The sequence below is a fragment of the Schistocerca cancellata genome, chromosome 1, assembly GCF_023864275.1.
Source record: "Schistocerca cancellata isolate TAMUIC-IGC-003103 chromosome 1, iqSchCanc2.1, whole genome shotgun sequence".
NCBI lineage: Eukaryota > Metazoa > Arthropoda > Insecta > Orthoptera > Acrididae > Schistocerca > Schistocerca cancellata.
This window is the reverse complement of record NC_064626.1, coordinates 1,288,812,359-1,288,836,969: the sequence shown is the minus strand read 5'-3', so window position 1 is coordinate 1,288,836,969 and position 24,611 is coordinate 1,288,812,359. Positions and strand designations below refer to the sequence as shown.

Here is a 24,611-nt window from a genome sequence, read left to right as displayed (position 1 = left end):
GCGCGGCCGGGGGGCGGGGGGACTGCGCGGGGTGTGGCAGTGTCCTGCTGGACCGACGGAGGCTTTCTCACCTGGCTGACACACGCCGCGCTTCGAGATATTTGCGTAATTTGCGCGGTCCATTCGCGCCTGTCCCCCCCTTCCGTCCCGACTTGTCCCGACTTTGCTCGGCTGCCGCTCGCTGCCGCTCGGGTCGCGGTCCATATGACAGCACAAGCGCGAGAAACGTCTGCGGGAGGCGGCGAGACGACAAAAGAATAAATTTATGATTACAAATCGAATTTGGAGCTGTACGCCGCTGCAGAACGATAGGCGCTACCGTATTTCGGAGCATACCGCCCGATTCGTACCGTTTTGTCGTTTTCAAAGACTTCCTGGCAAACTTGGTTGCCACATTCTCCTTCAAACTGAGTTAATTACTGCAGTTTCGTACCTTACGGCCGTTTCAAATGCTTAAGGAAGTCTCTTTGTCACAACAGAAAATTGCTATGGAAAGAGGGCTGGCAGGAGTAGCGACTAAAAAGCGAAAAATGAAGACAGCCAGAGTTCCCAGGCGCTCACCCTTCCGAGTACTAACGTTGTTGCTTCACTTCGGTGATCGGACGAGAACGGAAGATTTTTTGTTTTGTTTTTTTTTTTTTTTTGTTTATTTACTTTGTGGAATTCAGCACTGCTACAAAACAGTAGGCCCTGACTTATTTCAGAACTCATCTGTCGATTCGTAGTGTGTTGTTATTTTCAAGGCGTTCCAGCACTCTCTTCTTTCGCGCATTCTTGCGCAAACTGAGTTCATTACTGTAATTTCGTATCTTACGTTTGATACAGTAGTTTAAAATGCTTGTGGAAGCATCTTTGTCACACCTGATAGTTAGCATGAAAAAGAGGCCTGGCAGGTGCAGCGACGTAAGAAGGAAAAAATGAGATAGAGCCAACAGCACCCGGTGTTCCCAGGCGGTCACCCATCCAAGTACTAACCGGGCCCGATGTTGCTTAACTTCGGTGATCGGACGAGAACCGGTGTATTCAACATGGTATGGCCGTTGGCGTCCTTATACTGTAGCCGCACCACACAAGAAGCATTCGCCTCTGCTCGCAACACACGCAATCGCCGCTTTCCGTGGCACATTTGACGCAAAGCGCGTCCTTCCACCTCGAAGGTGGCGCGGAGTGCGCGCTCGCCTCGGCGCCTCAGAGGCGACTGCCGGACGTGGGTGAGGCGCACAACGCGGCTGCTCGGTGCACCGCCTGTCATTCGTTTGGTGCGTGTGGCCTCCGACACTCGCTGGCGACGCGCCTTGTTCCTGTTATCCGGCGCGGGGCTTGCGCGCGGCCGGGGGGCGGGGGGACTGCGCGGGGTGTGGCAGTGTCCTGCTGGACCGACGGAGGCTTTCTCACCTGGCTGACACACGCCGCGCTTCGAGATATTTGCGTAATTTGCGCGGTCCATTCGCGCCTGTCCCCCCCTTCCGTCCCGACTTGTCCCGACTTTGCTCGGCTGCCGCTCGCTGCCGCTCGGGTCGCGGTCCATATGACAGCACAAGCGCGAGAAACGTCTGCGGGAGGCGGCGAGACGACAAAAGAATAAATTTATGATTACAAATCGAATTTGGAGCTGTACGCCGCTGCAGAACGATAGGCGCTACCGTATTTCGGAGCATACCGCCCGATTCGTACCGTTTTGTCGTTTTCAAAGACTTCCTGGCAAACTTGGTTGCCACATTCTCCTTCAAACTGAGTTAATTACTGCAGTTTCGTACCTTACGGCCGTTTCAAATGCTTAAGGAAGTCTCTTTGTCACAACAGAAAATTGCTATGGAAAGAGGGCTGGCAGGAGTAGCGACTAAAAAGCGAAAAATGAAGACAGCCAGAGTTCCCAGGCGCTCACCCTTCCGAGTACTAACGTTGTTGCTTCACTTCGGTGATCGGACGAGAACGGAAGATTTTTTGTTTTGTTTTTTTTTTTTTTTGTTTATTTACTTTGTGGAATTCAGCACTGCTACAAAACAGTAGGCCCTGACTTATTTCAGAACTCATCTGTCGATTCGTAGTGTGTTGTTATTTTCAAGGCGTTCCAGCACTCTCTTCTTTCGCGCATTCTTGCGCAAACTGAGTTCATTACTGTAATTTCGTATCTTACGTTTGATACAGTAGTTTAAAATGCTTGTGGAAGCATCTTTGTCACACCTGATAGTTAGCATGAAAAAGAGGCCTGGCAGGTGCAGCGACGTAAGAAGGAAAAAATGAGATAGAGCCAACAGCACCCGGTGTTCCCAGGCGGTCACCCATCCAAGTACTAACCGGGCCCGATGTTGCTTAACTTCGGTGATCGGACGAGAACCGGTGTATTCAACATGGTATGGCCGTTGGCGTCCTTATACTGTAGCCGCACCACACAAGAAGCATTCGCCTCTGCTCGCAACACACGCAATCGCCGCTTTCCGTGGCACATTTGACGCAAAGCGCGTCCTTCCACCTCGAAGGTGGCGCGGAGTGCGCGCTCGCCTCGGCGCCTCAGAGGCGACTGCCGGACGTGGGTGAGGCGCACAACGCGGCTGCTCGGTGCACCGCCTGTCATTCGTTTGGTGCGTGTGGCCTCCGACACTCGCTGGCGACGCGCCTTGTTCCTGTTATCCGGCGCGGGGCTTGCGCGCGGCCGGGGGGCGGGGGGACTGCGCGGGGTGTGGCAGTGTCCTGCTGGACCGACGGAGGCTTTCTCACCTGGCTGACACACGCCGCGCTTCGAGATATTTGCGTAATTTGCGCGGTCCATTCGCGCCTGTCCCCCCCTTCCGTCCCGACTTGTCCCGACTTTGCTCGGCTGCCGCTCGCTGCCGCTCGGGTCGCGGTCCATATGACAGCACAAGCGCGAGAAACGTCTGCGGGAGGCGGCGAGACGACAAAAGAATAAATTTATGATTACAAATCGAATTTGGAGCTGTACGCCGCTGCAGAACGATAGGCGCTACCGTATTTCGGAGCATACCGCCCGATTCGTACCGTTTTGTCGTTTTCAAAGACTTCCTGGCAAACTTGGTTGCCACATTCTCCTTCAAACTGAGTTAATTACTGCAGTTTCGTACCTTACGGCCGTTTCAAATGCTTAAGGAAGTCTCTTTGTCACAACAGAAAATTGCTATGGAAAGAGGGCTGGCAGGAGTAGCGACTAAAAAGCGAAAAATGAAGACAGCCAGAGTTCCCAGGCGCTCACCCTTCCGAGTACTAACGTTGTTGCTTCACTTCGGTGATCGGACGAGAACGGAAGATTTTTTGTTTTGTTTTTTTTTTTTTTTTGTTTATTTACTTTGTGGAATTCAGCACTGCTACAAAACAGTAGGCCCTGACTTATTTCAGAACTCATCTGTCGATTCGTAGTGTGTTGTTATTTTCAAGGCGTTCCAGCACTCTCTTCTTTCGCGCATTCTTGCGCAAACTGAGTTCATTACTGTAATTTCGTATCTTACGTTTGATACAGTAGTTTAAAATGCTTGTGGAAGCATCTTTGTCACACCTGATAGTTAGCATGAAAAAGAGGCCTGGCAGGTGCAGCGACGTAAGAAGGAAAAAATGAGATAGAGCCAACAGCACCCGGTGTTCCCAGGCGGTCACCCATCCAAGTACTAACCGGGCCCGATGTTGCTTAACTTCGGTGATCGGACGAGAACCGGTGTATTCAACATGGTATGGCCGTTGGCGTCCTTATACTGTAGCCGCACCACACAAGAAGCATTCGCCTCTGCTCGCAACACACGCAATCGCCGCTTTCCGTGGCACATTTGACGCAAAGCGCGTCCTTCCACCTCGAAGGTGGCGCGGAGTGCGCGCTCGCCTCGGCGCCTCAGAGGCGACTGCCGGACGTGGGTGAGGCGCACAACGCGGCTGCTCGGTGCACCGCCTGTCATTCGTTTGGTGCGTGTGGCCTCCGACACTCGCTGGCGACGCGCCTTGTTCCTGTTATCCGGCGCGGGGCTTGCGCGCGGCCGGGGGGCGGGGGGACTGCGCGGGGTGTGGCAGTGTCCTGCTGGACCGACGGAGGCTTTCTCACCTGGCTGACACACGCCGCGCTTCGAGATATTTGCGTAATTTGCGCGGTCCATTCGCGCCTGTCCCCCCCTTCCGTCCCGACTTGTCCCGACTTTGCTCGGCTGCCGCTCGCTGCCGCTCGGGTCGCGGTCCATATGACAGCACAAGCGCGAGAAACGTCTGCGGGAGGCGGCGAGACGACAAAAGAATAAATTTATGATTACAAATCGAATTTGGAGCTGTACGCCGCTGCAGAACGATAGGCGCTACCGTATTTCGGAGCATACCGCCCGATTCGTACCGTTTTGTCGTTTTCAAAGACTTCCTGGCAAACTTGGTTGCCACATTCTCCTTCAAACTGAGTTAATTACTGCAGTTTCGTACCTTACGGCCGTTTCAAATGCTTAAGGAAGTCTCTTTGTCACAACAGAAAATTGCTATGGAAAGAGGGCTGGCAGGAGTAGCGACTAAAAAGCGAAAAATGAAGACAGCCAGAGTTCCCAGGCGCTCACCCTTCCGAGTACTAACGTTGTTGCTTCACTTCGGTGATCGGACGAGAACGGAAGATTTTTTGTTTTGTTTTTTTTTTTTTTTTGTTTATTTACTTTGTGGAATTCAGCACTGCTACAAAACAGTAGGCCCTGACTTATTTCAGAACTCATCTGTCGATTCGTAGTGTGTTGTTATTTTCAAGGCGTTCCAGCACTCTCTTCTTTCGCGCATTCTTGCGCAAACTGAGTTCATTACTGTAATTTCGTATCTTACGTTTGATACAGTAGTTTAAAATGCTTGTGGAAGCATCTTTGTCACACCTGATAGTTAGCATGAAAAAGAGGCCTGGCAGGTGCAGCGACGTAAGAAGGAAAAAATGAGATAGAGCCAACAGCACCCGGTGTTCCCAGGCGGTCACCCATCCAAGTACTAACCGGGCCCGATGTTGCTTAACTTCGGTGATCGGACGAGAACCGGTGTATTCAACATGGTATGGCCGTTGGCGTCCTTATACTGTAGCCGCACCACACAAGAAGCATTCGCCTCTGCTCGCAACACACGCAATCGCCGCTTTCCGTGGCACATTTGACGCAAAGCGCGTCCTTCCACCTCGAAGGTGGCGCGGAGTGCGCGCTCGCCTCGGCGCCTCAGAGGCGACTGCCGGACGTGGGTGAGGCGCACAACGCGGCTGCTCGGTGCACCGCCTGTCATTCGTTTGGTGCGTGTGGCCTCCGACACTCGCTGGCGACGCGCCTTGTTCCTGTTATCCGGCGCGGGGCTTGCGCGCGGCCGGGGGGCGGGGGGACTGCGCGGGGTGTGGCAGTGTCCTGCTGGACCGACGGAGGCTTTCTCACCTGGCTGACACACGCCGCGCTTCGAGATATTTGCGTAATTTGCGCGGTCCATTCGCGCCTGTCCCCCCCTTCCGTCCCGACTTGTCCCGACTTTGCTCGGCTGCCGCTCGCTGCCGCTCGGGTCGCGGTCCATATGACAGCACAAGCGCGAGAAACGTCTGCGGGAGGCGGCGAGACGACAAAAGAATAAATTTATGATTACAAATCGAATTTGGAGCTGTACGCCGCTGCAGAACGATAGGCGCTACCGTATTTCGGAGCATACCGCCCGATTCGTACCGTTTTGTCGTTTTCAAAGACTTCCTGGCAAACTTGGTTGCCACATTCTCCTTCAAACTGAGTTAATTACTGCAGTTTCGTACCTTACGGCCGTTTCAAATGCTTAAGGAAGTCTCTTTGTCACAACAGAAAATTGCTATGGAAAGAGGGCTGGCAGGAGTAGCGACTAAAAAGCGAAAAATGAAGACAGCCAGAGTTCCCAGGCGCTCACCCTTCCGAGTACTAACGTTGTTGCTTCACTTCGGTGATCGGACGAGAACGGAAGATTTTTTGTTTTGTTTTTTTTTTTTTTTTGTTTATTTACTTTGTGGAATTCAGCACTGCTACAAAACAGTAGGCCCTGACTTATTTCAGAACTCATCTGTCGATTCGTAGTGTGTTGTTATTTTCAAGGCGTTCCAGCACTCTCTTCTTTCGCGCATTCTTGCGCAAACTGAGTTCATTACTGTAATTTCGTATCTTACGTTTGATACAGTAGTTTAAAATGCTTGTGGAAGCATCTTTGTCACACCTGATAGTTAGCATGAAAAAGAGGCCTGGCAGGTGCAGCGACGTAAGAAGGAAAAAATGAGATAGAGCCAACAGCACCCGGTGTTCCCAGGCGGTCACCCATCCAAGTACTAACCGGGCCCGATGTTGCTTAACTTCGGTGATCGGACGAGAACCGGTGTATTCAACATGGTATGGCCGTTGGCGTCCTTATACTGTAGCCGCACCACACAAGAAGCATTCGCCTCTGCTCGCAACACACGCAATCGCCGCTTTCCGTGGCACATTTGACGCAAAGCGCGTCCTTCCACCTCGAAGGTGGCGCGGAGTGCGCGCTCGCCTCGGCGCCTCAGAGGCGACTGCCGGACGTGGGTGAGGCGCACAACGCGGCTGCTCGGTGCACCGCCTGTCATTCGTTTGGTGCGTGTGGCCTCCGACACTCGCTGGCGACGCGCCTTGTTCCTGTTATCCGGCGCGGGGCTTGCGCGCGGCCGGGGGGCGGGGGGACTGCGCGGGGTGTGGCAGTGTCCTGCTGGACCGACGGAGGCTTTCTCACCTGGCTGACACACGCCGCGCTTCGAGATATTTGCGTAATTTGCGCGGTCCATTCGCGCCTGTCCCCCCCTTCCGTCCCGACTTGTCCCGACTTTGCTCGGCTGCCGCTCGCTGCCGCTCGGGTCGCGGTCCATATGACAGCACAAGCGCGAGAAACGTCTGCGGGAGGCGGCGAGACGACAAAAGAATAAATTTATGATTACAAATCGAATTTGGAGCTGTACGCCGCTGCAGAACGATAGGCGCTACCGTATTTCGGAGCATACCGCCCGATTCGTACCGTTTTGTCGTTTTCAAAGACTTCCTGGCAAACTTGGTTGCCACATTCTCCTTCAAACTGAGTTAATTACTGCAGTTTCGTACCTTACGGCCGTTTCAAATGCTTAAGGAAGTCTCTTTGTCACAACAGAAAATTGCTATGGAAAGAGGGCTGGCAGGAGTAGCGACTAAAAAGCGAAAAATGAAGACAGCCAGAGTTCCCAGGCGCTCACCCTTCCGAGTACTAACGTTGTTGCTTCACTTCGGTGATCGGACGAGAACGGAAGATTTTTTGTTTTGTTTTTTTTTTTTTTTGTTTATTTACTTTGTGGAATTCAGCACTGCTACAAAACAGTAGGCCCTGACTTATTTCAGAACTCATCTGTCGATTCGTAGTGTGTTGTTATTTTCAAGGCGTTCCAGCACTCTCTTCTTTCGCGCATTCTTGCGCAAACTGAGTTCATTACTGTAATTTCGTATCTTACGTTTGATACAGTAGTTTAAAATGCTTGTGGAAGCATCTTTGTCACACCTGATAGTTAGCATGAAAAAGAGGCCTGGCAGGTGCAGCGACGTAAGAAGGAAAAAATGAGATAGAGCCAACAGCACCCGGTGTTCCCAGGCGGTCACCCATCCAAGTACTAACCGGGCCCGATGTTGCTTAACTTCGGTGATCGGACGAGAACCGGTGTATTCAACATGGTATGGCCGTTGGCGTCCTTATACTGTAGCCGCACCACACAAGAAGCATTCGCCTCTGCTCGCAACACACGCAATCGCCGCTTTCCGTGGCACATTTGACGCAAAGCGCGTCCTTCCACCTCGAAGGTGGCGCGGAGTGCGCGCTCGCCTCGGCGCCTCAGAGGCGACTGCCGGACGTGGGTGAGGCGCACAACGCGGCTGCTCGGTGCACCGCCTGTCATTCATTTGGTGCGTGTGGCCTCCGACACTCGCTGGCGACGCGCCTTGTTCCTGTTATCCGGCGCGGGGCTTGCGCGCGGCCGGGGGGCGGGGGGACTGCGCGGGGTGTGGCAGTGTCCTGCTGGACCGACGGAGGCTTTCTCACCTGGCTGACACACGCCGCGCTTCGAGATATTTGCGTAATTTGCGCGGTCCATTCGCGCCTGTCCCCCCCTTCCGTCCCGACTTGTCCCGACTTTGCTCGGCTGCCGCTCGCTGCCGCTCGGGTCGCGGTCCATATGACAGCACAAGCGCGAGAAACGTCTGCGGGAGGCGGCGAGACGACAAAAGAATAAATTTATGATTACAAATCGAATTTGGAGCTGTACGCCGCTGCAGAACGATAGGCGCTACCGTATTTCGGAGCATACCGCCCGATTCGTACCGTTTTGTCGTTTTCAAAGACTTCCTGGCAAACTTGGTTGCCACATTCTCCTTCAAACTGAGTTAATTACTGCAGTTTCGTACCTTACGGCCGTTTCAAATGCTTAAGGAAGTCTCTTTGTCACAACAGAAAATTGCTATGGAAAGAGGGCTGGCAGGAGTAGCGACTAAAAAGCGAAAAATGAAGACAGCCAGAGTTCCCAGGCGCTCACCCTTCCGAGTACTAACGTTGTTGCTTCACTTCGGTGATCGGACGAGAACGGAAGATTTTTTGTTTTGTTTTTTTTTTTTTTTGTTTATTTACTTTGTGGAATTCAGCACTGCTACAAAACAGTAGGCCCTGACTTATTTCAGAACTCATCTGTCGATTCGTAGTGTGTTGTTATTTTCAAGGCGTTCCAGCACTCTCTTCTTTCGCGCATTCTTGCGCAAACTGAGTTCATTACTGTAATTTCGTATCTTACGTTTGATACAGTAGTTTAAAATGCTTGTGGAAGCATCTTTGTCACACCTGATAGTTAGCATGAAAAAGAGGCCTGGCAGGTGCAGCGACGTAAGAAGGAAAAAATGAGATAGAGCCAACAGCACCCGGTGTTCCCAGGCGGTCACCCATCCAAGTACTAACCGGGCCCGATGTTGCTTAACTTCGGTGATCGGACGAGAACCGGTGTATTCAACATGGTATGGCCGTTGGCGTCCTTATACTGTAGCCGCACCACACAAGAAGCATTCGCCTCTGCTCGCAACACACGCAATCGCCGCTTTCCGTGGCACATTTGACGCAAAGCGCGTCCTTCCACCTCGAAGGTGGCGCGGAGTGCGCGCTCGCCTCGGCGCCTCAGAGGCGACTGCCGGACGTGGGTGAGGCGCACAACGCGGCTGCTCGGTGCACCGCCTGTCATTCGTTTGGTGCGTGTGGCCTCCGACACTCGCTGGCGACGCGCCTTGTTCCTGTTATCCGGCGCGGGGCTTGCGCGCGGCCGGGGGGCGGGGGGACTGCGCGGGGTGTGGCAGTGTCCTGCTGGACCGACGGAGGCTTTCTCACCTGGCTGACACACGCCGCGCTTCGAGATATTTGCGTAATTTGCGCGGTCCATTCGCGCCTGTCCCCCCCTTCCGTCCCGACTTGTCCCGACTTTGCTCGGCTGCCGCTCGCTGCCGCTCGGGTCGCGGTCCATATGACAGCACAAGCGCGAGAAACGTCTGCGGGAGGCGGCGAGACGACAAAAGAATAAATTTATGATTACAAATCGAATTTGGAGCTGTACGCCGCTGCAGAACGATAGGCGCTACCGTATTTCGGAGCATACCGCCCGATTCGTACCGTTTTGTCGTTTTCAAAGACTTCCTGGCAAACTTGGTTGCCACATTCTCCTTCAAACTGAGTTAATTACTGCAGTTTCGTACCTTACGGCCGTTTCAAATGCTTAAGGAAGTCTCTTTGTCACAACAGAAAATTGCTATGGAAAGAGGGCTGGCAGGAGTAGCGACTAAAAAGCGAAAAATGAAGACAGCCAGAGTTCCCAGGCGCTCACCCTTCCGAGTACTAACGTTGTTGCTTCACTTCGGTGATCGGACGAGAACGGAAGATTTTTTGTTTTGTTTTTTTTTTTTTTTTGTTTATTTACTTTGTGGAATTCAGCACTGCTACAAAACAGTAGGCCCTGACTTATTTCAGAACTCATCTGTCGATTCGTAGTGTGTTGTTATTTTCAAGGCGTTCCAGCACTCTCTTCTTTCGCGCATTCTTGCGCAAACTGAGTTCATTACTGTAATTTCGTATCTTACGTTTGATACAGTAGTTTAAAATGCTTGTGGAAGCATCTTTGTCACACCTGATAGTTAGCATGAAAAAGAGGCCTGGCAGGTGCAGCGACGTAAGAAGGAAAAAATGAGATAGAGCCAACAGCACCCGGTGTTCCCAGGCGGTCACCCATCCAAGTACTAACCGGGCCCGATGTTGCTTAACTTCGGTGATCGGACGAGAACCGGTGTATTCAACATGGTATGGCCGTTGGCGTCCTTATACTGTAGCCGCACCACACAAGAAGCATTCGCCTCTGCTCGCAACACACGCAATCGCCGCTTTCCGTGGCACATTTGACGCAAAGCGCGTCCTTCCACCTCGAAGGTGGCGCGGAGTGCGCGCTCGCCTCGGCGCCTCAGAGGCGACTGCCGGACGTGGGTGAGGCGCACAACGCGGCTGCTCGGTGCACCGCCTGTCATTCGTTTGGTGCGTGTGGCCTCCGACACTCGCTGGCGACGCGCCTTGTTCCTGTTATCCGGCGCGGGGCTTGCGCGCGGCCGGGGGGCGGGGGGACTGCGCGGGGTGTGGCAGTGTCCTGCTGGACCGACGGAGGCTTTCTCACCTGGCTGACACACGCCGCGCTTCGAGATATTTGCGTAATTTGCGCGGTCCATTCGCGCCTGTCCCCCCCTTCCGTCCCGACTTGTCCCGACTTTGCTCGGCTGCCGCTCGCTGCCGCTCGGGTCGCGGTCCATATGACAGCACAAGCGCGAGAAACGTCTGCGGGAGGCGGCGAGACGACAAAAGAATAAATTTATGATTACAAATCGAATTTGGAGCTGTACGCCGCTGCAGAACGATAGGCGCTACCGTATTTCGGAGCATACCGCCCGATTCGTACCGTTTTGTCGTTTTCAAAGACTTCCTGGCAAACTTGGTTGCCACATTCTCCTTCAAACTGAGTTAATTACTGCAGTTTCGTACCTTACGGCCGTTTCAAATGCTTAAGGAAGTCTCTTTGTCACAACAGAAAATTGCTATGGAAAGAGGGCTGGCAGGAGTAGCGACTAAAAAGCGAAAAATGAAGACAGCCAGAGTTCCCAGGCGCTCACCCTTCCGAGTACTAACGTTGTTGCTTCACTTCGGTGATCGGACGAGAACGGAAGATTTTTTGTTTTGTTTTTTTTTTTTTTTGTTTATTTACTTTGTGGAATTCAGCACTGCTACAAAACAGTAGGCCCTGACTTATTTCAGAACTCATCTGTCGATTCGTAGTGTGTTGTTATTTTCAAGGCGTTCCAGCACTCTCTTCTTTCGCGCATTCTTGCGCAAACTGAGTTCATTACTGTAATTTCGTATCTTACGTTTGATACAGTAGTTTAAAATGCTTGTGGAAGCATCTTTGTCACACCTGATAGTTAGCATGAAAAAGAGGCCTGGCAGGTGCAGCGACGTAAGAAGGAAAAAATGAGATAGAGCCAACAGCACCCGGTGTTCCCAGGCGGTCACCCATCCAAGTACTAACCGGGCCCGATGTTGCTTAACTTCGGTGATCGGACGAGAACCGGTGTATTCAACATGGTATGGCCGTTGGCGTCCTTATACTGTAGCCGCACCACACAAGAAGCATTCGCCTCTGCTCGCAACACACGCAATCGCCGCTTTCCGTGGCACATTTGACGCAAAGCGCGTCCTTCCACCTCGAAGGTGGCGCGGAGTGCGCGCTCGCCTCGGCGCCTCAGAGGCGACTGCCGGACGTGGGTGAGGCGCACAACGCGGCTGCTCGGTGCACCGCCTGTCATTCGTTTGGTGCGTGTGGCCTCCGACACTCGCTGGCGACGCGCCTTGTTCCTGTTATCCGGCGCGGGGCTTGCGCGCGGCCGGGGGGCGGGGGGACTGCGCGGGGTGTGGCAGTGTCCTGCTGGACCGACGGAGGCTTTCTCACCTGGCTGACACACGCCGCGCTTCGAGATATTTGCGTAATTTGCGCGGTCCATTCGCGCCTGTCCCCCCCTTCCGTCCCGACTTGTCCCGACTTTGCTCGGCTGCCGCTCGCTGCCGCTCGGGTCGCGGTCCATATGACAGCACAAGCGCGAGAAACGTCTGCGGGAGGCGGCGAGACGACAAAAGAATAAATTTATGATTACAAATCGAATTTGGAGCTGTACGCCGCTGCAGAACGATAGGCGCTACCGTATTTCGGAGCATACCGCCCGATTCGTACCGTTTTGTCGTTTTCAAAGACTTCCTGGCAAACTTGGTTGCCACATTCTCCTTCAAACTGAGTTAATTACTGCAGTTTCGTACCTTACGGCCGTTTCAAATGCTTAAGGAAGTCTCTTTGTCACAACAGAAAATTGCTATGGAAAGAGGGCTGGCAGGAGTAGCGACTAAAAAGCGAAAAATGAAGACAGCCAGAGTTCCCAGGCGCTCACCCTTCCGAGTACTAACGTTGTTGCTTCACTTCGGTGATCGGACGAGAACGGAAGATTTTTTGTTTTGTTTTTTTTTTTTTTTTGTTTATTTACTTTGTGGAATTCAGCACTGCTACAAAACAGTAGGCCCTGACTTATTTCAGAACTCATCTGTCGATTCGTAGTGTGTTGTTATTTTCAAGGCGTTCCAGCACTCTCTTCTTTCGCGCATTCTTGCGCAAACTGAGTTCATTACTGTAATTTCGTATCTTACGTTTGATACAGTAGTTTAAAATGCTTGTGGAAGCATCTTTGTCACACCTGATAGTTAGCATGAAAAAGAGGCCTGGCAGGTGCAGCGACGTAAGAAGGAAAAAATGAGATAGAGCCAACAGCACCCGGTGTTCCCAGGCGGTCACCCATCCAAGTACTAACCGGGCCCGATGTTGCTTAACTTCGGTGATCGGACGAGAACCGGTGTATTCAACATGGTATGGCCGTTGGCGTCCTTATACTGTAGCCGCACCACACAAGAAGCATTCGCCTCTGCTCGCAACACACGCAATCGCCGCTTTCCGTGGCACATTTGACGCAAAGCGCGTCCTTCCACCTCGAAGGTGGCGCGGAGTGCGCGCTCGCCTCGGCGCCTCAGAGGCGACTGCCGGACGTGGGTGAGGCGCACAACGCGGCTGCTCGGTGCACCGCCTGTCATTCGTTTGGTGCGTGTGGCCTCCGACACTCGCTGGCGACGCGCCTTGTTCCTGTTATCCGGCGCGGGGCTTGCGCGCGGCCGGGGGGCGGGGGGACTGCGCGGGGTGTGGCAGTGTCCTGCTGGACCGACGGAGGCTTTCTCACCTGGCTGACACACGCCGCGCTTCGAGATATTTGCGTAATTTGCGCGGTCCATTCGCGCCTGTCCCCCCCTTCCGTCCCGACTTGTCCCGACTTTGCTCGGCTGCCGCTCGCTGCCGCTCGGGTCGCGGTCCATATGACAGCACAAGCGCGAGAAACGTCTGCGGGAGGCGGCGAGACGACAAAAGAATAAATTTATGATTACAAATCGAATTTGGAGCTGTACGCCGCTGCAGAACGATAGGCGCTACCGTATTTCGGAGCATACCGCCCGATTCGTACCGTTTTGTCGTTTTCAAAGACTTCCTGGCAAACTTGGTTGCCACATTCTCCTTCAAACTGAGTTAATTACTGCAGTTTCGTACCTTACGGCCGTTTCAAATGCTTAAGGAAGTCTCTTTGTCACAACAGAAAATTGCTATGGAAAGAGGGCTGGCAGGAGTAGCGACTAAAAAGCGAAAAATGAAGACAGCCAGAGTTCCCAGGCGCTCACCCTTCCGAGTACTAACGTTGTTGCTTCACTTCGGTGATCGGACGAGAACGGAAGATTTTTTGTTTTGTTTTTTTTTTTTTTTGTTTATTTACTTTGTGGAATTCAGCACTGCTACAAAACAGTAGGCCCTGACTTATTTCAGAACTCATCTGTCGATTCGTAGTGTGTTGTTATTTTCAAGGCGTTCCAGCACTCTCTTCTTTCGCGCATTCTTGCGCAAACTGAGTTCATTACTGTAATTTCGTATCTTACGTTTGATACAGTAGTTTAAAATGCTTGTGGAAGCATCTTTGTCACACCTGATAGTTAGCATGAAAAAGAGGCCTGGCAGGTGCAGCGACGTAAGAAGGAAAAAATGAGATAGAGCCAACAGCACCCGGTGTTCCCAGGCGGTCACCCATCCAAGTACTAACCGGGCCCGATGTTGCTTAACTTCGGTGATCGGACGAGAACCGGTGTATTCAACATGGTATGGCCGTTGGCGTCCTTATACTGTAGCCGCACCACACAAGAAGCATTCGCCTCTGCTCGCAACACACGCAATCGCCGCTTTCCGTGGCACATTTGACGCAAAGCGCGTCCTTCCACCTCGAAGGTGGCGCGGAGTGCGCGCTCGCCTCGGCGCCTCAGAGGCGACTGCCGGACGTGGGTGAGGCGCACAACGCGGCTGCTCGGTGCACCGCCTGTCATTCGTTTGGTGCGTGTGGCCTCCGACACTCGCTGGCGACGCGCCTTGTTCCTGTTATCCGGCGCGGGGCTTGCGCGCGGCCGGGGGGCGGGGGGACTGCGCGGGGTGTGGCAGTGTCCTGCTGGACCGACGGAGGCTTTCTCACCTGGCTGACACACGCCGCGCTTCGAGATATTTGCGTAATTTGCGCGGTCCATTCGCGCCTGTCCCCCCCTTCCGTCCCGACTTGTCCCGACTTTGCTCGGCTGCCGCTCGCTGCCGCTCGGGTCGCGGTCCATATGACAGCACAAGCGCGAGAAACGTCTGCGGGAGGCGGCGAGACGACAAAAGAATAAATTTATGATTACAAATCGAATTTGGAGCTGTACGCCGCTGCAGAACGATAGGCGCTACCGTATTTCGGAGCATACCGCCCGATTCGTACCGTTTTGTCGTTTTCAAAGACTTCCTGGCAAACTTGGTTGCCACATTCTCCTTCAAACTGAGTTAATTACTGCAGTTTCGTACCTTACGGCCGTTTCAAATGCTTAAGGAAGTCTCTTTGTCACAACAGAAAATTGCTATGGAAAGAGGGCTGGCAGGAGTAGCGACTAAAAAGCGAAAAATGAAGACAGCCAGAGTTCCCAGGCGCTCACCCTTCCGAGTACTAACGTTGTTGCTTCACTTCGGTGATCGGACGAGAACGGAAGATTTTTTGTTTTGTTTTTTTTTTTTTTTGTTTATTTACTTTGTGGAATTCAGCACTGCTACAAAACAGTAGGCCCTGACTTATTTCAGAACTCATCTGTCGATTCGTAGTGTGTTGTTATTTTCAAGGCGTTCCAGCACTCTCTTCTTTCGCGCATTCTTGCGCAAACTGAGTTCATTACTGTAATTTCGTATCTTACGTTTGATACAGTAGTTTAAAATGCTTGTGGAAGCATCTTTGTCACACCTGATAGTTAGCATGAAAAAGAGGCCTGGCAGGTGCAGCGACGTAAGAAGGAAAAAATGAGATAGAGCCAACAGCACCCGGTGTTCCCAGGCGGTCACCCATCCAAGTACTAACCGGGCCCGATGTTGCTTAACTTCGGTGATCGGACGAGAACCGGTGTATTCAACATGGTATGGCCGTTGGCGTCCTTATACTGTAGCCGCACCACACAAGAAGCATTCGCCTCTGCTCGCAACACACGCAATCGCCGCTTTCCGTGGCACATTTGACGCAAAGCGCGTCCTTCCACCTCGAAGGTGGCGCGGAGTGCGCGCTCGCCTCGGCGCCTCAGAGGCGACTGCCGGACGTGGGTGAGGCGCACAACGCGGCTGCTCGGTGCACCGCCTGTCATTCGTTTGGTGCGTGTGGCCTCCGACACTCGCTGGCGACGCGCCTTGTTCCTGTTATCCGGCGCGGGGCTTGCGCGCGGCCGGGGGGCGGGGGGACTGCGCGGGGTGTGGCAGTGTCCTGCTGGACCGACGGAGGCTTTCTCACCTGGCTGACACACGCCGCGCTTCGAGATATTTGCGTAATTTGCGCGGTCCATTCGCGCCTGTCCCCCCCTTCCGTCCCGACTTGTCCCGACTTTGCTCGGCTGCCGCTCGCTGCCGCTCGGGTCGCGGTCCATATGACAGCACAAGCGCGAGAAACGTCTGCGGGAGGCGGCGAGACGACAAAAGAATAAATTTATGATTACAAATCGAATTTGGAGCTGTACGCCGCTGCAGAACGATAGGCGCTACCGTATTTCGGAGCATACCGCCCGATTCGTACCGTTTTGTCGTTTTCAAAGACTTCCTGGCAAACTTGGTTGCCACATTCTCCTTCAAACTGAGTTAATTACTGCAGTTTCGTACCTTACGGCCGTTTCAAATGCTTAAGGAAGTCTCTTTGTCACAACAGAAAATTGCTATGGAAAGAGGGCTGGCAGGAGTAGCGACTAAAAAGCGAAAAATGAAGACAGCCAGAGTTCCCAGGCGCTCACCCTTCCGAGTACTAACGTTGTTGCTTCACTTCGGTGATCGGACGAGAACGGAAGATTTTTTGTTTTTTTTGTTTTTTTTTTTTTTTTTTTGTTTATTTACTTTGTGGAATTCAGCACTGCTACAAAACAGTAGGCCCTGACTTATTTCAGAACTCATCTGTCGATTCGTAGTGTGTTGTTATTTTCAAGGCGTTCCAGCACTCTCTTCTTTCGCGCATTCTTGCGCAAACTGAGTTCATTACTGTAATTTCGTATCTTACGTTTGATACAGTAGTTTAAAATGCTTGTGGAAGCATCTTTGTCACACCTGATAGTTAGCATGAAAAAGAGGCCTGGCAGGTGCAGCGACGTAAGAAGGAAAAAATGAGATAGAGCCAACAGCACCCGGTGTTCCCAGGCGGTCACCCATCCAAGTACTAACCGGGCCCGATGTTGCTTAACTTCGGTGATCGGACGAGAACCGGTGTATTCAACATGGTATGGCCGTTGGCGTCCTTATACTGTAGCCGCACCACACAAGAAGCATTCGCCTCTGCTCGCAACACACGCAATCGCCGCTTTCCGTGGCACATTTGACGCAAAGCGCGTCCTTCCACCTCGAAGGTGGCGCGGAGTGCGCGCTCGCCTCGGCGCCTCAGAGGCGACTGCCGGACGTGGGTGAGGCGCACAACGCGGCTGCTCGGTGCACCGCCTGTCATTCGTTTGGTGCGTGTGGCCTCCGACACTCGCTGGCGACGCGCCTTGTTCCTGTTATCCGGCGCGGGGCTTGCGCGCGGCCGGGGGGCGGGGGGACTGCGCGGGGTGTGGCAGTGTCCTGCTGGACCGACGGAGGCTTTCTCACCTGGCTGACACACGCCGCGCTTCGAGATATTTGCGTAATTTGCGCGGTCCATTCGCGCCTGTCCCCCCCTTCCGTCCCGACTTGTCCCGACTTTGCTCGGCTGCCGCTCGCTGCCGCTCGGGTCGCGGTCCATATGACAGCACAAGCGCGAGAAACGTCTGCGGGAGGCGGCGAGACGACAAAAGAATAAATTTATGATTACAAATCGAATTTGGAGCTGTACGCCGCTGCAGAACGATAGGCGCTACCGTATTTCGGAGCATACCGCCCGATTCGTACCGTTTTGTCGTTTTCAAAGACTTCCTGGCAAACTTGGTTGCCACATTCTCCTTCAAACTGAGTTAATTACTGCAGTTTCGTACCTTACGGCCGTTTCAAATGCTTAAGGAAGTCTCTTTGTCACAACAGAAAATTGCTATGGAAAGAGGGCTGGCAGGAGTAGCGACTAAAAAGCGAAAAATGAAGACAGCCAGAGTTCCCAGGCGCTCACCCTTCCGAGTACTAACGTTGTTGCTTCACTTCGGTGATCGGACGAGAACGGAAGATTTTTTGTTTTGTTTTTTTTTTTTTTTTGTTTATTTACTTTGTGGAATTCAGCACTGCTACAAAACAGTAGGCCCTGACTTATTTCAGAACTCATCTGTCGATTCGTAGTGTGTTGTTATTTTCAAGGCGTTCCAGCACTCTCTTCTTTCGCGCATTCTTGCGCAAACTGAGTTCATTACTGTAATTTCGTATCTTACGTTTGATACAGTAGTTTAAAATGCTTGTGGAAGCATCTTTGTCACACCTGATAGTTAGCATGAAAAAGAGGCCTGGCAGGTGCAGCGACGTAAGAAGGAAAAAATGAGATAGAGCCAACAGCACCCGGTGTTCCCAGGCGGTCACCCATCCAAGTACTAACCGGGCCCGATGTTGCTTAACTTCGGTGATCGGACGAGAACCGGTGTATTCAACATGGTATGGCCGTTGGCGTCCTTATACTGTAGCCGCACCACACAAGAAGCATTCGCCTCTGCTCGCAACACACGCAATCGCCGCTTTCCGTGGCACATTTGACGCAAAGCGCGTCCTTCCACCTCGAAGGTGGCGCGGAGTGCGCGCTCGCCTCGGCGCCTCAGAGGCGACTGCCGGACGTGGGTGAGGCGCACAACGCGGCTGCTCGGTGCACCGCCTGTCATTCGTTTGGTGCGTGTGGCCTCCGACACTCGCTGGCGACGCGCCTTGTTCCTGTTATCCGGCGCGGGGCTTGCGCGCGGCCGGGGGGCGGGGGGACTGCGCGGGGTGTGGCAGTGTCCTGCTGGACCGACGGAGGCTTTCTCACCTGGCTGACACACGCCGCGCTTCGAGATATTTGCGTAATTTGCGCGGTCCATTCGCGCCTGTCCCCCCCTTCCGTCCCGACTTGTCCCGACTTTGCTCGGCTGCCGCTCGCTGCCGCTCGGGTCGCGGTCCATATGACAGCACAAGCGCGAGAAACGTCTGCGGGAGGCGGCGAGACGACAAAAGAATAAATTTATGATTACAAATCGAATTTGGAGCTGTACGCCGCTGCAGAACGATAGGCGCTACCGTATTTCGGAGCATACCGCCCGATTCGTACCGTTTTGTCGTTTTCAAAGACTTCCTGGCAAACTTGGTTGCCACATTCTCCTTCAAACTGAGTTAATTACTGCAGTTTCGTACCTTACGGCCGTTTCAAATGCTTAAGGAAGTCTCTTTGTCACAACAGAAAATTGCTATGGAAAGAGGGCTGGCAGGAGTAGCGACTAAAAAGCGAAAAATGAAGACAGCCAGAGTTCCCAGGCGCTCACCCTTCCGAGTACTAACGTTGTTGCTTCACTTCGGTGATCGGACGAGAACGGAAGATTTTTTGTTTTGTTTTTTTTTTTTTTTTTTGTTTATTTACTTTGTGGAATTCAGCACTGCTACAAAACAGTAGGCCCTGACTTATTTCAGAACTCATCTGTCGATTCGTAGTGTGTTGTTATTTTCAAGGCGTTCCAGCACTCTCTTCTTTCGCGCATTCTTGCGCAAACTGAGTTCATTACTGTAATTTCGTATCTTACGTTTGATACAGTAGTTTAAAATGCTTGTGGAAGCATCTTTGTCACACCTGATAGTTAGCATGAAAAAGAGGCCTGGCAGGTGCAGCGACGTAAGAAGGAAAAAATGAGATAGAGCCAACAGCACCCGGTGTTCCCAGGCGGTCACCCATCCAAGTACTAACCGGGCCCGATGTTGCTTAACTTCGGTGATCGGACGAGAACCGGTGTATTCAACATGGTATGGCCGTTGGCGTCCTTATACTGTAGCCGCACCACACAAGAAGCATTCGCCTCTGCTCGCAACACACGCAATCGCCGCTTTCCGTGGCACATTTGACGCAAAGCGCGTCCTTCCACCTCGAAGGTGGCGCGGAGTGCGCGCTCGCCTCGGCGCCTCAGAGGCGACTGCCGGACGTGGGTGAGGCGCACAACGCGGCTGCTCGGTGCACCGCCTGTCATTCGTTTGGTGCGTGTGGCCTCCGACACTCGCTGGCGACGCGCCTTGTTCCTGTTATCCGGCGCGGGGCTTGCGCGCGGCCGGGGGGCGGGGGGACTGCGCGGGGTGTGGCAGTGTCCTGCTGGACCGACGGAGGCTTTCTCACCTGGCTGACACACGCCGCGCTTCGAGATATTTGCGTAATTTGCGCGGTCCATTCGCGCCTGTCCCCCCCTTCCGTCCCGACTTGTCCCGACTTTGCTCGGCTGCCGCTCGCTGCCGCTCGGGTCGCGGTCCATATGACAGCACAAGCGCGAGAAACGTCTGCGGGAGGCGGCGAGACGACAAAAGAATAAATTTATGATTACAAATCGAATTTGGAGCTGTACGCCGCTGCAGAACGATAGGCGCTACCGTATTTCGGAGCATACCGCCCGATTCGTACCGTTTTGTCGTTTTCAAAGACTTCCTGGCAAACTTGGTTGCCACATTCTCCTTCAAACTGAGTTAATTACTGCAGTTTCGTACCTTACGGCCGTTTCAAATGCTTAAGGAAGTCTCTTTGTCACAACAGAAAATTGCTATGGAAAGAGGGCTGGCAGGAGTAGCGACTAAAAAGCGAAAAATGAAGACAGCCAGAGTTCCCAGGCGCTCACCCTTCCGAGTACTAACGTTGTTGCTTCACTTCGGTGATCGGACGAGAACGGAAGATTTTTTGTTTTTTTTGTTTTTTTTTTTTTTTTTTGTTTATTTACTTTGTGGAATTCAGCACTGCTACAAAACAGTAGGCCCTGACTTATTTCAGAACTCATCTGTCGATTCGTAGTGTGTTGTTATTTTCAAGGCGTTCCAGCACTCTCTTCTTTCGCGCATTCTTGCGCAAACTGAGTTCATTACTGTAATTTCGTATCTTACGTTTGATACAGTAGTTTAAAATGCTTGTGGAAGCATCTTTGTCACACCTGATAGTTAGCATGAAAAAGAGGCCTGGCAGGTGCAGCGACGTAAGAAGGAAAAAATGAGATAGAGCCAACAGCACCCGGTGTTCCCAGGCGGTCACCCATCCAAGTACTAACCGGGCCCGATGTTGCTTAACTTCGGTGATCGGACGAGAACCGGTGTATTCAACATGGTATGGCCGTTGGCGTCCTTATACTGTAGCCGCACCACACAAGAAGCATTCGCCTCTGCTCGCAACACACGCAATCGCCGCTTTCCGTGGCACATTTGACGCAAAGCGCGTCCTTCCACCTCGAAGGTGGCGCGGAGTGCGCGCTCGCCTCGGCGCCTCAGAGGCGACTGCCGGACGTGGGTGAGGCGCACAACGCGGCTGCTCGGTGCACCGCCTGTCATTCGTTTGGTGCGTGTGGCCTCCGACACTCGCTGGCGACGCGCCTTGTTCCTGTTATCCGGCGCGGGGCTTGCGCGCGGCCGGGGGGCGGGGGGACTGCGCGGGGTGTGGCAGTGTCCTGCTGGACCGACGGAGGCTTTCTCACCTGGCTGACACACGCCGCGCTTCGAGATATTTGCGTAATTTGCGCGGTCCATTCGCGCCTGTCCCCCCCTTCCGTCCCGACTTGTCCCGACTTTGCTCGGCTGCCGCTCGCTGCCGCTCGGGTCGCGGTCCATATGACAGCACAAGCGCGAGAAACGTCTGCGGGAGGCGGCGAGACGACAAAAGAATAAATTTATGATTACAAATCGAATTTGGAGCTGTACGCCGCTGCAGAACGATAGGCGCTACCGTATTTCGGAGCATACCGCCCGATTCGTACCGTTTTGTCGTTTTCAAAGACTTCCTGGCAAACTTGGTTGCCACATTCTCCTTCAAACTGAGTTAATTACTGCAGTTTCGTACCTTACGGGCCGTTTCAAATGCTTAAGGAAGTCTCTTTGTCACAACAGAAAATTGCTATGGAAAGAGGGCTGGCAGGAGTAGCGACTAAAAAGCGAAAAATGAAGACAGCCAGAGTTCCCAGGCGCTCACCCTTCCGAGTACTAACGTTGTTGCTTCACTTCGGTGATCGGACGAGAACGGAAGATTTTTTGTTTTGTTTTTTTTTTTTTTTTTGTTTATTTACTTTGTGGAATTCAGCACTGCTACAAAACAGTAGGCCCTGACTTATTTCAGAACTCATCTGTCGATTCGTAGTGTGTTGTTATTTTCAAGGCGTTCCAGCACTCTCTTCTTTCGCGCATTCTTGCGCAAACTGAGTTCATTACTGTAATTTCGTATCTTACGTTTGATACAGTAGTTTAAAATGCTTGTGGAAGCATCTTTGTCACACCTGATAGTTAGCATGAAAAAGAGGCCTGGCAGGTGCAGCGACGTAAGAAGGAAAAAATGAGATAGAGCCAACAGCACCCGGTGTTCCCAGGCGGTCACCCATCCAAGTACTAACCGGGCCCGATGTTGCTTAACTTCGGTGATCGGACGAGAACCGGTGTATTCAACATGGTATGGCCGTTGGCGTCCTTATACTGTAGCCGCACCACACAAGAAGCATTCGCCTCTGCTCGCAACACACGCAATCGCCGCTTTCCGTGGCACATTTGACGCAAAGCGCGTCCTTCCACCTCGAAGGTGGCGCGGAGTGCGCGCTCGCCTCGGCGCCTCAGAGGCGACTGCCGGACGTGGGTGAGGCGCACAACGCGGCTGCTCGGTGCACCGCCTGTCATTCGTTTGGTGCGTGTGGCCTCCGACACTCGCTGGCGACGCGCCTTGTTCCTGTTATCCGGCGCGGGGCTTGCGCGCGGCCGGGGGGCGGGGGGACTGCGCGGGGTGTGGCAGTGTCCTGCTGGACCGACGGAGGCTTTCTCACCTGGCTGACACACGCCGCGCTTCGAGATATTTGCGTAATTTGCGCGGTCCATTCGCGCCTGTCCCCCCCCTTCCGTCCCGACTTGTCCCGACTTTGCTCGGCTGCCGCTCGCTGCCGCTCGGGTCGCGGTCCATATGACAGCACAAGCGCGAGAAACGTCTGCGGGAGGCGGCGACGACAAAAGAATAAATTTATGATTACAAATCGAATTTGGAGCTGTACGCCGCTGCAGAACGATAGGCGCTACCGTATTTCGGAGCATACCGCCCGATTCGTACCGTTTTGTCGTTTTCAAAGACTTCCTGGCAAACTTGGTTGCCACATTCTCCTTCAAACTGAGTTAATTACTGCAGTTTCGTACCTTACGGCCGTTTCAAATGCTTAAGGAAGTCTCTTTGTCACAACAGAAAATTGCTATGGAAAGAGGGCTGGCAGGAGTAGCGACTAAAAAGCGAAAAATGAAGACAGCCAGAGTTCCCAGGCGCTCACCCTTCCGAGTACTAACGTTGTTGCTTCACTTCGGTGATCGGACGAGAACGGAAGATTTTTTGTTTTTTTTGTTTTTTTTTTTTTTTTTTTGTTTATTTACTTTGTGGAATTCAGCACTGCTACAAAACAGTAGGCCCTGACTTATTTCAGAACTCATCTGTCGATTCGTAGTGTGTTGTTATTTTCAAGGCGTTCCAGCACTCTCTTCTTTCGCGCATTCTTGCGCAAACTGAGTTCATTACTGTAATTTCGTATCTTACGTTTGATACAGTAGTTTAAAATGCTTGTGGAAGCATCTTTGTCACACCTGATAGTTAGCATGAAAAAGAGGCCTGGCAGGTGCAGCGACGTAAGAAGGAAAAAATGAGATAGAGCCAACAGCACCCGGTGTTCCCAGGCGGTCACCCATCCAAGTACTAACCGGGCCCGATGTTGCTTAACTTCGGTGATCGGACGAGAACCGGTGTATTCAACATGGTATGGCCGTTGGCGTCCTTATACTGTAGCCGCACCACACAAGAAGCATTCGCCTCTGCTCGCAACACACGCAATCGCCGCTTTCCGTGGCACATTTGACGCAAAGCGCGTCCTTCCACCTCGAAGGTGGCGCGGAGTGCGCGCTCGCCTCGGCGCCTCAGAGGCGACTGCCGGACGTGGGTGAGGCGCACAACGCGGCTGCTCGGTGCACCGCCTGTCATTCGTTTGGTGCGTGTGGCCTCCGACACTCGCTGGCGACGCGCCTTGTTCCTGTTATCCGGCGCGGGGCTTGCGCGCGGCCGGGGGGCGGGGGGACTGCGCGGGGTGTGGCAGTGTCCTGCTGGACCGACGGAGGCTTTCTCACCTGGCTGACACACGCCGCGCTTCGAGATATTTGCGTAATTTGCGCGGTCCATTCGCGCCTGTCCCCCCCTTCCGTCCCGACTTGTCCCGACTTTGCTCGGCTGCCGCTCGCTGCCGCTCGGGTCGCGGTCCATATGACAGCACAAGCGCGAGAAACGTCTGCGGGAGGCGGCGAGACGACAAAAGAATAAATTTATGATTACAAATCGAATTTGGAGCTGTACGCCGCTGCAGAACGATAGGCGCTACCGTATTTCGGAGCATACCGCCCGATTCGTACCGTTTTGTCGTTTTCAAAGACTTCCTGGCAAACTTGGTTGCCACATTCTCCTTCAAACTGAGTTAATTACTGCAGTTTCGTACCTTACGGCCGTTTCAAATGCTTAAGGAAGTCTCTTTGTCACAACAGAAAATTGCTATGGAAAGAGGGCTGGCAGGAGTAGCGACTAAAAAGCGAAAAATGAAGACAGCCAGAGTTCCCAGGCGCTCACCCTTCCGAGTACTAACGTTGTTGCTTCACTTCGGTGATCGGACGAGAACGGAAGATTTTTTGTTTTGTTTTTTTTTTTTTTTTGTTTATTTACTTTGTGGAATTCAGCACTGCTACAAACAGTAGGCCCTGACTTATTTCAGAACTCATCTGTCGATTCGTAGTGTGTTGTTATTTTCAAGGCGTTCCAGCACTCTCTTCT

At 52.9% G+C, this 24,611-nt stretch overlaps 18 non-coding genes across 18 annotated transcripts; all 18 read right to left on the bottom strand.

Moving 5' to 3' along the window:
* Window positions 1-926: 926 nt before the first annotated feature.
* Window positions 927-1,045, bottom strand: LOC126102075 (5S ribosomal RNA). The gene has a single exon (XR_007522774.1). It is a non-coding gene; the product is annotated as a 5S ribosomal RNA (ribosomal RNA).
* A 1,204-nt stretch (window positions 1,046-2,249) lies between these two features.
* LOC126101954 (5S ribosomal RNA) lies at window positions 2,250-2,368 on the bottom strand. The gene has a single exon (XR_007522663.1). It is a non-coding gene; the product is annotated as a 5S ribosomal RNA (ribosomal RNA).
* Window positions 2,369-3,573: 1,205 nt separating this feature from the next.
* Window positions 3,574-3,692, bottom strand: LOC126101833 (5S ribosomal RNA). The gene has a single exon (XR_007522552.1). It is a non-coding gene; the product is annotated as a 5S ribosomal RNA (ribosomal RNA).
* Window positions 3,693-4,897: 1,205 nt separating this feature from the next.
* LOC126101712 (5S ribosomal RNA) lies at window positions 4,898-5,016 on the bottom strand. The gene has a single exon (XR_007522441.1). It is a non-coding gene; the product is annotated as a 5S ribosomal RNA (ribosomal RNA).
* A 1,205-nt stretch (window positions 5,017-6,221) lies between these two features.
* Window positions 6,222-6,340, bottom strand: LOC126101612 (5S ribosomal RNA). Its single transcript, XR_007522355.1, has one exon. It is a non-coding gene; the product is annotated as a 5S ribosomal RNA (ribosomal RNA).
* Window positions 6,341-7,544: 1,204 nt separating this feature from the next.
* Window positions 7,545-7,663, bottom strand: LOC126101565 (5S ribosomal RNA). Its single transcript, XR_007522343.1, has one exon. It is a non-coding gene; the product is annotated as a 5S ribosomal RNA (ribosomal RNA).
* Window positions 7,664-8,867: 1,204 nt separating this feature from the next.
* Window positions 8,868-8,986, bottom strand: LOC126101488 (5S ribosomal RNA). The gene has a single exon (XR_007522328.1). It is a non-coding gene; the product is annotated as a 5S ribosomal RNA (ribosomal RNA).
* Window positions 8,987-10,191: 1,205 nt separating this feature from the next.
* LOC126101408 (5S ribosomal RNA) lies at window positions 10,192-10,310 on the bottom strand. The gene has a single exon (XR_007522317.1). It is a non-coding gene; the product is annotated as a 5S ribosomal RNA (ribosomal RNA).
* Window positions 10,311-11,514: 1,204 nt separating this feature from the next.
* LOC126101325 (5S ribosomal RNA) lies at window positions 11,515-11,633 on the bottom strand. The gene has a single exon (XR_007522306.1). It is a non-coding gene; the product is annotated as a 5S ribosomal RNA (ribosomal RNA).
* A 1,205-nt stretch (window positions 11,634-12,838) lies between these two features.
* On the bottom strand, window positions 12,839-12,957 carry LOC126101243 (5S ribosomal RNA). Its single transcript, XR_007522295.1, has one exon. It is a non-coding gene; the product is annotated as a 5S ribosomal RNA (ribosomal RNA).
* A 1,204-nt stretch (window positions 12,958-14,161) lies between these two features.
* On the bottom strand, window positions 14,162-14,280 carry LOC126101162 (5S ribosomal RNA). The gene has a single exon (XR_007522282.1). It is a non-coding gene; the product is annotated as a 5S ribosomal RNA (ribosomal RNA).
* A 1,204-nt stretch (window positions 14,281-15,484) lies between these two features.
* Window positions 15,485-15,603, bottom strand: LOC126101103 (5S ribosomal RNA). Its single transcript, XR_007522264.1, has one exon. It is a non-coding gene; the product is annotated as a 5S ribosomal RNA (ribosomal RNA).
* Window positions 15,604-16,815: 1,212 nt separating this feature from the next.
* LOC126100413 (5S ribosomal RNA) lies at window positions 16,816-16,934 on the bottom strand. Its single transcript, XR_007522172.1, has one exon. It is a non-coding gene; the product is annotated as a 5S ribosomal RNA (ribosomal RNA).
* A 1,205-nt stretch (window positions 16,935-18,139) lies between these two features.
* Window positions 18,140-18,258, bottom strand: LOC126099483 (5S ribosomal RNA). The gene has a single exon (XR_007522128.1). It is a non-coding gene; the product is annotated as a 5S ribosomal RNA (ribosomal RNA).
* Window positions 18,259-19,465: 1,207 nt separating this feature from the next.
* LOC126098253 (5S ribosomal RNA) lies at window positions 19,466-19,584 on the bottom strand. Its single transcript, XR_007522117.1, has one exon. It is a non-coding gene; the product is annotated as a 5S ribosomal RNA (ribosomal RNA).
* Window positions 19,585-20,795: 1,211 nt separating this feature from the next.
* On the bottom strand, window positions 20,796-20,914 carry LOC126095543 (5S ribosomal RNA). Its single transcript, XR_007521961.1, has one exon. It is a non-coding gene; the product is annotated as a 5S ribosomal RNA (ribosomal RNA).
* A 1,207-nt stretch (window positions 20,915-22,121) lies between these two features.
* Window positions 22,122-22,240, bottom strand: LOC126105087 (5S ribosomal RNA). The gene has a single exon (XR_007523315.1). It is a non-coding gene; the product is annotated as a 5S ribosomal RNA (ribosomal RNA).
* Window positions 22,241-23,451: 1,211 nt separating this feature from the next.
* LOC126103859 (5S ribosomal RNA) lies at window positions 23,452-23,570 on the bottom strand. Its single transcript, XR_007523304.1, has one exon. It is a non-coding gene; the product is annotated as a 5S ribosomal RNA (ribosomal RNA).
* Between the last annotated feature and the right edge of the window lie 1,041 nt (window positions 23,571-24,611).